Here is an 11,458-nt window from a genome sequence, read left to right as displayed (position 1 = left end):
TTTAGTCAACCACCAGAATATACAATAGGAATCTGAAAAAGCTTCTTTGTTAAAATTTCATGGCTAATTAATTTCTTCTTGCATTTTAAAGTTGTCATAGCATCCAATTTTTTAAAGCGTTAATTTCTGCTTAGAACAATTTATCTCATGAATCATTGAATGAAAAGTTATTTCAAACACATTTTGTAAATTCCGATCTATTGAAAAAGTGTTCTAAATGTAATCACACACATTATTGGATATATATTTTCAGATGTCAGGGTAGATAACACAGTCTGAAAAAATAATTTTCAGAATTTTGGAATTAAGTCGTTTCTTCTAGTTTTTAATTGTTTCTCTTGTAATGATGATTGCTGCACTTGTATTTTTCAAATAATGATAAAGACAGTGATCATATTGTTCATCAGATAGACATAAACTACGTGTAGTAGAAATATGAAATCAATTTTTCAATATGTTTATTATTTATGACCAATAAGTTCAAACATGGTTGGTTATTTGAATTTCTAGATATTTCCACTTGTAGGAAATCATCTTTTTGTGTAAATACAAAATAAGGTATATAGGATGATGGAAGACATTGGAAAAAAGATAAACATATTACTTAAAATTAGACACAACAATACTCAAAATGTGCTTATTGTAGTAAGTATCAAAATGGAAACATATATCTGTACATTTCTATCAAAACATTTTGTCTATCCAAAACTAGTTACTTGTACCAAACTGAAGCATTTTAATTGTAGCACTTACAAGTTACAAGCAACAACACATAATTTAGATGAAATCATTTTAATTTTGCATAATCATCCATACAAATAAATGGTGAGGGGAAAGATAAGTGAAAACTGATGGCACTATCACACAGTCCTGTGTTTATAGCTGAAATTAGCAATTAGAAAAAAGAAGTTAATTAAAGCATCTTTTGTGTATACTTATGAGCATTTCAATGAAAACTTCCTCATTAAATAGTTAAAGGTTTGAATAAAATAGCAATGCAATGTTCATGTCACCAGCTGTATCATATCAGTAATACATGTGTACCAACAAATCTACTGACAGAATCTGTTTAGGATTATTGATAAAATCTTCAAAGGTGTTAATAGTCAGTTCCTCAATGGACAGCAATTCAGACAATTCAAATTTTACATGTATACATTATACAAAACAAAAGTTTGCAGAGGTTCAAGCAAGTAAGGGTTGAGAATATCACTATTGTAATACTACATTAATTAAACTACTTTCCTAATTATAGAGGTTTCCAGATTATAGGGGTTGGTGGATCATGACATTCAAAATGAAATATTTAAGGCCCACAGCTTCAAACTTCAAATAGTGTAAAACATACAATATAACATTACTTTTCAATTAACATGTTACTTCAAATATATGTTTTCTGGTTGGCGCCAAGGTAGCTGCATTTGTGAGGTGCCATTTTTACATTACTTCTTAAATCTATTCTGTCTGTTCTTTACTTTTCAAACTCTTTCTTGCTTAGTCCAGTCCCAATGCGCAACGCATTGTAGCTATCAAGTTTGACATCTTAAGGACGTAGAACTGAATCATATCTAAAATTACCAAGATTTAAAAGCACATACACATTTTACTAGACAACTTCCCACAATTATGGAATCCAACCAAATGTACATGGAGAATGAAATCCAAGCAACAGTGAACGGAGAATAAAATCCAAGCAGCTGTGCATGGAGAATAAAATCCATGCAAATGTGCATAAAATCCAAGTAACTTTGTGTGTACAATATGTCATTTACTCGTAAGCAAAGCCTCTTGGAACACCTATTATGAACTGTATATCTGTAATATCATTTTAAGGTATATCATAATGTACCAGAAATAAAATATATTTTAAGTTGAAAATAGAGAATTGTTTAATTTCTTTAGATCTTTTCCTCTTTTGAATTAATTAAATATAAGACTCATTATTGCCGTGGAATGGTCCGATCGATAGCTAGATTCAGTATTGGCCCTAATCATAACCGATGGTAAGTTTTCTGACACATGAAAAATGTTTTGTCTAACTTGTTTCCTAGTACTGGGTTTTCTCCTTGAGCATCTACTGGTATCTGGGTGTTGCTCCGTATATATTTATATATCAAATCTAGCTCATGTAATATTTCTCTAAATCTGTCTATTGATTTGCTATTATTATATGTAGATTATAATCATAGTCTAATTTTGCATCTAGAACTAGATCAAAGTCAACGCAACTTACTGTAAGTAACTAGGACAAAAAATGGATAAAAGAAAGATTTACACGGAAATTTCTGAAGAAGTACAAGGAGAATAAGACCAAGTGTTCCGGAATAGTAAGCGTCTTCTGCTGCGCCGACGAAAGTCCTCTCATAGCAACATGTTGTAATACAATGCAATATACATGTTATTTTTTTTCATTTGTACTGACTGATAAGGCACGTTTTTACTTAGGTCATCTCGTCATCTTCTACATTCGTGTAACGACGATTATAAAGGGTACAGTCGAAACGAAATTTTGTTGATTTTGTTACCATCTCGTAAACTGTTCGGACACAATTCAAACTGGTAAACTCATCTCATGAACGTAACATACAGTTATCGAAACGCCACCTATAAGTTTCTTAATGGTTTTTCATATAAAAACAACAACCGGAAGACAGCCCTGCAGGTAAGACGAAAAAATCGTACCTGCTAGACCTATTGCAGGATTTGTAAGATTTGAAATCGACTTTTGTTATTCTTTCTAAACAGTTCATCTTTCTCGATTGTCTTTCTTGACACTACCTCACTTTTGATACTTACTGGCGCGTTCGACCCTACGAAGGTTTTTGAACCTTAACTTTGCCGAGACATCATATACATACCAACATATGAACAGAATCATAACCGCAATTCGAATTCAAAACTAGGACACAATATTCACAAAGGAAAGATTTACACGGATACTCATGAAAAAGGACAGGGAAATAAGAAGCTGTAGAAACTCACCCTTCCGAATCATCTGGTCGATATGTTAACATTACGGTATTATTTGTTCTTATTTTCTCATACCTAGAGAAGAAAAGAAAAGAATTCTTTGTCGTAAAGGATGCAGAAAATGCGTATCACCATGCAATTTGTTGCATACCTTTGTCAGAATGTTGAATGAATCTAATAATAGATTTGTGATAGTAGCTGATGGTTCTTAACAGAACAGAGGTGTGATATGGCTACCTGTTGATAAGAGCAAACGATATGATTATCACTGGTCTTTACTGATAACGTGGGGTCAACGCTTTGGTTAGTTTTTTCAAGATGAAGGTCTATCCAACCCTCATGCAAAACTATCAGAAAATTTGCAGGTCTTTTCCATTATGACGACAAGGCATCCTACATTGCAGGTATGTGTTACATCTATTATATTAATTAGATTCAATGGTAATATGGCATTCATATCATTTTAGATAACTTCCATCAAATGTTAATTGGGCTATAAATCGTCGTTCATCGTACGTTAACTCAATATTTGCTAAAATGGCACATTTTGGAATTAAATCACCTCAATATAGAAGCAATACGAGTCTTGTGTCACACTAAATCCACAATACTTTTTCTGAGAACCATTGGCAATGGATAACATAATTCGAGTTTGGAAACAAGTTTTGATTAATGATGAGACAAAAACCTTCCAAGATGAAGTAAAAGAATATTCTTTGCAAAGCTTGATGTGCACATAGGCCAAAGTGTTGTTTTTAACAGAAAATGATATTAACATACATATACATTTTGTGTTACAAATATATATCATTAGATGCATACATACATACATACATACATACATACATACATACATACATACATACATAAATTAGTTAAGAAGAGATTGCGCAAAGGAGAAAAATAACACCTTTCATAAATAAGGTCCGAAATCATTAACGCTTCCTTATGAAAAATAAACTAAAGAGTACATAACAAAACCATAAAATATTTTACTCTGGGCGTGATTTCAATTATTGTGTCACGTAATAACAACATTTGTACAAACTTGGGTTTGCAGTAATTGCATTTTCAAACGTTATATCTTTTAAGCATTTCCGAAACATGATTGACTGACTCAATTCAAACATTATTTTCCCACAATCAGTATGTGAAATAAGTTAGAGTCTGAATGATCGAGTAAATATGCACCAAACATATAATCACTTATCTGATTTTGATGATAACACCATAACTGAACTTGAATTATATCAGTACAATTACACTTGTGCACAATGTACACATCAGTATGAATAAACAGCCATTTACAACACAATCCTGTTGTTTCTTTAGAATACAATTTATATCATAATACTATGTAGTGCCTCTCTCTATTTTGAGGAAATTTGATAAAATCAATAATGTCGATGAATGAGTCAATTGTTCATGTACTCATGGTTGTGTGGCGCATGTTTATATTGGTGGGTTCTCCCCGATCTAATCCCTGTTATATTCACGAATCGCCAAGTCTTTGCCATGAATATCATTCTGACGCGAGCTTAAATATAGGGGCCCTCATTCCCGTTGATGATGATAGTCTTTGTGAAATATTCCAGTTCACACAAGTGATCGACTTCAAATGTAATATCACAACTAAATATTATCATAAGTCACATGGTATTGTCTCCTACCTTTACTGTCTAATTCTACAGAGAATAATACACAAATCTGAAACTTCATTTAGAAGAAACATATTGACAACTTCAGGCCTCCTTACTTGTCGTAGGCGTCTCCACGATTTCCGTATTTTTTATATTTACCATTCAGAGACAGCCATATCAACTTTCGGGTATGTACACTAGGAATCAGTAAAACAGCTTAAACCTTAAACAAAGCATAAACACAGAAAAATATATCATCCTTTTCATCAGGCACATTCTACATACTGATGTCAATCTAAAGAAATCTTGACAAGAGAGTGGATGAACAATCATCGATGACTGATAGGAGCATTTAGACATTGTGAGGGACCGTTTCGAACAAAATTGTGCAGATCTAAATGTTTAATCATCAACTAAAAGAGAAAAATGTAAGAGTTACAAGGATACCATTGCATTACATTGAATTATATGGCTGTCTATTTGGAATATATATCAAACATTCATCATATCACGAAGATTAGATATTGATAATACATTGATATGGGTAGTTTCTTTCAAATGATTAGTTGAATACGGTATTGTTGGAGCAAATGTTTAAAAGTTGTTTGTTTCTGGTATACTTTTATCCTTAAGAAATTCTTAGATGTCATTTTGGATATTATGAGCATTTTGAAAATAAAAACTTTTGCTTCTACTAGTACCGGTACAGAATTACGGCAATATTTCAACACTTAGCAGCCGACACGGTCTTATGTTGTGATGATTAATACAATAGATAAAAAAGCGATTGTGGATGTATGGCAGGAGTCAAAAGGACACGTGTACTATGACCGTCAGGTCAAGGTATCCTCTTTAACATCACTAAGTTCACGTGAACCTCTTTGGTGTTGATAACTATGTTTTATTGACACTTTGTCAAGCACTTTTATAACCTTGTATCATCTCCGACAAGAACGTCTTGACTTCTTTTATGCGATTTTCAGGTCACAACATGTTATCTTTATCTTTTTTAAGATATAAAATCCTGTTTTTCCTTTTTTCAAAATTGATACCCCAAATGTAAGAACTAAATAAGGTTTTACAAAGAAAAAAAGTAGAGAATTCAAACATTCATTGTATGGATGTACACCTCCTCTTATTAGTCAATCAATTCTTACACGTTGTATCAATTAAGGTTCAGCATACCATCAACTAAGTATTTGAATTAGTCTGAATAAAATACCGTGAAAAGGAGGTGTTACATAGAGGATGAAAAAGGCACACGATATTATATATACATTTTTTTTTATCTCAGTTAGTGGGTCGATTGCATCAAACATTACAACAACAGTTAAACAACTGTTGGACCATTATTCTGACTTTTTAAAAATTAATATAAAATTAATAATATAGTTTTTGTTTATCATCTTTATCTTTTGAATAGAAAATCATATCCCATTTTTGTTTGTAAAAAAATAATTTCTGTTTACATTTAAAATGGAAAACACGTGTATTGGGTTTGAACGCACTACCAAGTTTAAGTACTTCAAATTAGGTGATGGCGCCCATCCTCTTAGCGTTCAGCCATGGATGCTAAAGCTTTTACCCAGAGAAGGTGTCTCTGTTACAGGCAAAGCGAACATGAAAATATGTCCAAAGCGCTATGTTAAATATTTAAAGAAAATACCTAGGCCGGACGACAATGACAATAAAAAAATGACAACGATGTATGCGATGCAAAATGTAATTATGAAGGCGAAAAAACTGGTACAACTCTGTCAAATATTAAATATCTTAGTGCAGATGACCTTTTCTATGCCCCAGCCTCACATCGTAATGTAGTATATGTTGCAAATACATGGAAAACACAATAAAGATACCAAAAGAGCAAGGCACCGGTTGTGATTTGCGAGACGACATTTCCTCTCTTTTTATTTGATCTCAAATATATGGACAATGGTGATATGATAGCATAGACAGGATGGAGCAGCGATCAATTTGTAAGCAGAATATTCCAAATCATGTCTAATGTTCAGGTGTCAACATTTATATCGTCCCATCTGTGACCCGATCATTGGTCAAGGGAACAAGTTCTAAGACACAACACTGTTTTTCCACAGACATTTTCTGGTACTAACGTGACTCTCATTCTTGATTGAGATAACATACAAGATATTAAAGTCTGTTTATAACTTGAATCTTATGTGTTTGATTCCATAATCACCAGAATTATGTACGATGAAAATCAAATGACCCTTCTGAATACCATCGACTTTTTTTCTAGACACAACATCGTAAATTTCGAACAAAGTGTCCTCCGATAATATGCTCTTGTCTAATCCTATGTATAGATAATTCTTTTATGAGATATTAATTCGGAGAAATCTTATTAGTCCTTTTATTTAAGTTTTTAATCAATTACTTAATATCGTCATTAAAAATTACAATTTCAGCATGTACTTTATGGAATAAAAACGAATTTATATATTTAATTGCTGCATATTCAGGCTTTCGTTTAAAAAGTAAAAGCTAGATCGTTGGAAATCGATTTTAACGCACGCGCGTTCCTTGACTACTTTATTTAAAAAATATTCCCCATTGGCTTAACACAGAAAAATACAAGAAGATAGTAGTGACACAGCACTAATTCATCCCAAGTTTTTTAACCCCTTATTAATACTTATTTGGTGAGAAAGGAGAACTACATTTGATTAGGTGGCTACGAAATGTACTAAAAATACAAATAGTTCACATATCGTTTGTGAATTTTTACAGAAGAGATACGTATACCACAAAGCGTACACATGCCGATCACGATAGCAATTTTCGGGACAGCGGACGGACGGACATCTCTCAACTTATTAAACAATGCCATTAGTAAGTGATAAGATACAATAATAAACATGCCTTATTCTTAAATTACATCAAATATTGTATTCAGAGTAATAGTGAAGTGTTTAATTTTATTTTATGTTTTTAAATTTTTTTTTCCGGTGTGTTTTTCATGCTTGTTATCCTCTTGTTTTCCAGTGTTTTGAAACATTTTCACCATTTCTTTTTATTTTCATATAGTTTTTCATACGTTATGCATACATCAATATTGATGCTAACAAAGAAAATAATTACGTCACTGAGACAATCGTAAAAAAAACAACTAACGTGAACGAAATGATATCTTTATATATCTCCCTACAACAACCACAATTCAGTAGATGTCCGGGGCGGCCAAACCCGTCATGATATACCACGAAGATCAAGCAACCAACGACTTCAACTTGCTGTATCGGGTTATTGAAGGTAACCGATGTTCATTATCACTTTCGATACATGTTCGGGAGGAGACGTTGTTGGACAAGACTTTCTGTGATATGGTTTTCCGTTATACATCTTTTTCACTTATGAATCTTTCATAACTTGACAATGTCTTTATCTTATATCATAAAACACGGGAAGAAACGAAGATGATTTACGGCCATAGTTTAAGCTTCCTTTTTAATCCAATTTAAAAAAAAGATACTATATTTCAGTTTAATCACATTGTAGCATACACAATCTACATTCGTACACTAAAATAAATATATATTTAGGCACAGAAAATGACGGAAAAGATAGATTTAAACTATCCTCCAGTGTTTTCCAGGCTGCAATTGGCCGTTCAATGTACGAAGAATGTCTTCCAAACAATTCAGTAGATCTGGCATTTTCCTCCATTGCAGCGCATAACTTGTCACGAAGGTCAGTATAATCCAAATTTACAACTATCTGCTGGGTATTTAGAATTATGTATATGTAATGTACGCATTTTAGATATAACGAAAACGTTAACATTAGAGATGTTTATTTAATTAGCACACCTAGAAAACTTTTGATACGTTTATCTTTTTTAGTCAAACTGTTATATCAACTGAACTGCCATATAGTTAAAAAAAAGAATATGCATACACGGGAATTCCAACAACCTATTGGAAGTTCTTGTCGCTATACTGTCAACCAATCAACAATCCACACGATTTCATACTAAAGTACTGGATACGAACTTTCAAATTATTTTGCATGTCCAGTCCGTGCCGAATAGAGGGAGGAACATTGTCTTGTGATGGTAATGAGAAGGAGAAGGCGTTGATAAAAGAGCAATCTGCAAAGGACTGGGAAAGATTTGTCTACGTACGAGGAAAGGAGCTAAGTCCAGGTATCGACAATCAGGATTTGATAAAACTAACACAGAAATATCAAATGAGGACATATTTATCAGTATTTCATTCTGTTTCTTGAGATACAAAAATAGAATTGTTGATAAAAAGTTCATGAGTAATGGAAAAGTTTGCTCGAACCTGAGACATACAACATAATTAGATTAGTTAGAGAGGAAAGAATGTTTCCTGTTTCCCGACCTTTGCAAAAGTTCTTCTACAATCTCCGGGTTGATTTTGCTAATGTTTGTTGGCGATCTCCGGCAGTAGTAGCGCCATGACGCAAATTAACCTTGAGACACTTGAAACATGCATATTTACATGAACCGATGTGAAACATTTTCTTGACACCTACGGAGGAAAACAGCGTTTGCAATGCCGTCATTGGTTTTGCCGTCAAGTTCCTGTAACGTACGCACTTACCTACAAACATCATGAACTTTCACACTTCGATGAGATCGCGTGTTCCAGACAAGTGGCTTTGACAGATATTGACCAAACTTCTATTTTTTTTTTTTAATTTTTGCATCCCCTCCCGTAAACAAGTTGAAACTCGGCATTTGCTAAAATTTTGGAAATTCCTCCCTTCCTTCCGACCGACCGATCGACACTAATTAATTTTCATGCAGAGCCAGGAAACGCAGATTTTTTCCCTTATAACCGTGATACTGTTGGAAAGCAGCCTCGCGTTTTTTGATGCGGAAAGCCTATAACCATGTCATATGAAGAGAGTGGTTGTCAATTTTAATATTGTTGAAGAGTCTCATATCTTAACTGTTACATTATTACACAGGCGGTTATCTGGTGGTACTGAACTGTGGTGTTGATAAGACAGGTAAAGATTTACATCCAATATCGGGAGGAATGCCTCGACTAGGGAAGCTGCTCAATACCATGCTTTAGGGTGGATTATATGTTTGTATCCATACGTAACTTGAGAGTTGACACAAGAGTCTGATTCCTAGTGTTAGATCATGAGGTGTAGTCCTTTGTTTTTGTTCAATATGTGACTTGAGAGTTGACACTAGAGTCTGATTCCTAGTGTTAGATCATGAGGTAAAAAGCTATGTTTGTGTCCAGTACGTAACTTGAGCGCTGACAATAGAGTCTGATTCCTAGAGTTTGATCATTGTTCAGTCTAAATGTAAGGAGATGAGCTGAACAAGAGGCCCATTTAGCCTGCAACGCTCACCAAACATCCAATGTTAATTAAAAAAATAGAATCGAAAGGGGATACATCCAATGAACTTTAACCAATATCCACAACAAACGGCTTCGGGCAAGGTTATCTAAAAATTGACCCAGGTTACTTTGAATATGGATCAAGGTCATTCCTTTGCTTAACTTCATCCTAGCAACCTATAAACCAAATATCTTGTTTCTAGAGATTTTTGGTAGATGAGAAGCAGTCTTTTAAATTTATATAAAGAATTGATAGATTTTCCCTATTTGGTGCCGCCCCTTTAGCCCCAGGGAGTCAAGACCCACCATTTATACGATACTGATTTCCCTTTACTCAAGGATGTTTCAGACTAAATTTGATTACAACCTGCTCAGTTGTTCATGAATAGTTGCACTATATAGTAAAAATTGACTGTGACGGACACCGGACGCTAGACGGCGCGATATCCCTATAACTCACTAGGGCCAGGTAAGCTAAAGACGTGTCCATTTGTGTAGAACTTGAGAAGTGACACTGGTGTCCGATTCCTAATGTTATATTACGAAGTACATATTTATGTTTCATGTCCAGTAGTGTTGGACTTGAGAACTGACACTAGTGTCCAATTCCGTTACAGGAAGATTTCCTTGGTGCTAACTTTGATGTGGATATAAGCAGGACAGAGGAAGACCACAGCCACACATGGTGACATGGCGAAGCAATTAGGTTTAGAACTGTTCGTTCATTCATCAATACATTGCAACATCCTACATTCGATATTGTAGATAAAGGTATATATATATATTAATAACATTAACTGTCTAACTTTGTTTAGGGAAAAGTTGAAAAGTAAACTATTGTAATGAAATTAATCATATATCCATTATCAAATCAAGTTAGAATTCGCATTTGCATATTCACCCCGGATATCGTATTATTAAAAGGGAGGTCTTCCTTTGGGGGTTTTAATTACGGTAAATTAGATTCCCTTAATATCAACATGCTATTAGCTATGGGTTATTAGTGCTAAGACTAGCAGCAAGAATTTTGAATTTATATGTCGATGTTTTGGATAGAATATCTATACATTTTAACATTAATTCATAATCCCTACTGTTTCAAATCCAATTGGCAGCAGAACACAATTATTAAAAGAAGGAGAAAAAAAATCATAAACAGATATGATATAAAATCACCTGTCTTTTGATAAAGATGCGCTGCAAAGGCAGAGTATGCAGAGAGAGTGGTAGCTGGTATAAAGCCGTGGTTCTATTACGTTATCTATAGCGGGCTGTCTGACAAGAGACCACATGAAGAGAGAAAACAGCTGACTGATCTCTACTTCGACAGGATGCGGGCATTTGCACATGACAACCATGCTTGCGGAACAGAAATACCATTGGTGGAAACATTGGTCAGGAAAAGGCTTTAACAAATAAATCAGGGAAATTTGTATAAGATGCCCAAGCCAATAGTATTACTAAAATCCTCATAACTACCACGGAAATCACTCCTTC

At 33.8% G+C, this 11,458-nt stretch overlaps 1 pseudogene; it reads left to right on the top strand.

Moving 5' to 3' along the window:
- Window positions 1–7,801: 7,801 nt before the first annotated feature.
- LOC132556159 (uncharacterized) lies at window positions 7,802–11,373 on the top strand (annotated as a pseudogene).
- The last annotated feature ends 85 nt before the right edge of the window (window positions 11,374–11,458 follow it).

This window comes from Ylistrum balloti, unplaced genomic scaffold (genome assembly GCF_031769215.1).
Source record: "Ylistrum balloti isolate Yb309-2 unplaced genomic scaffold, AGI_CSIRO_Ybal_v1 Utg370552, whole genome shotgun sequence".
Lineage (NCBI taxonomy): Eukaryota > Metazoa > Mollusca > Bivalvia > Pectinida > Pectinidae > Ylistrum > Ylistrum balloti.
The sequence above is the reverse complement of the archived record's forward strand: the minus strand, read 5'-3'. Positions and strand labels throughout refer to the sequence as shown.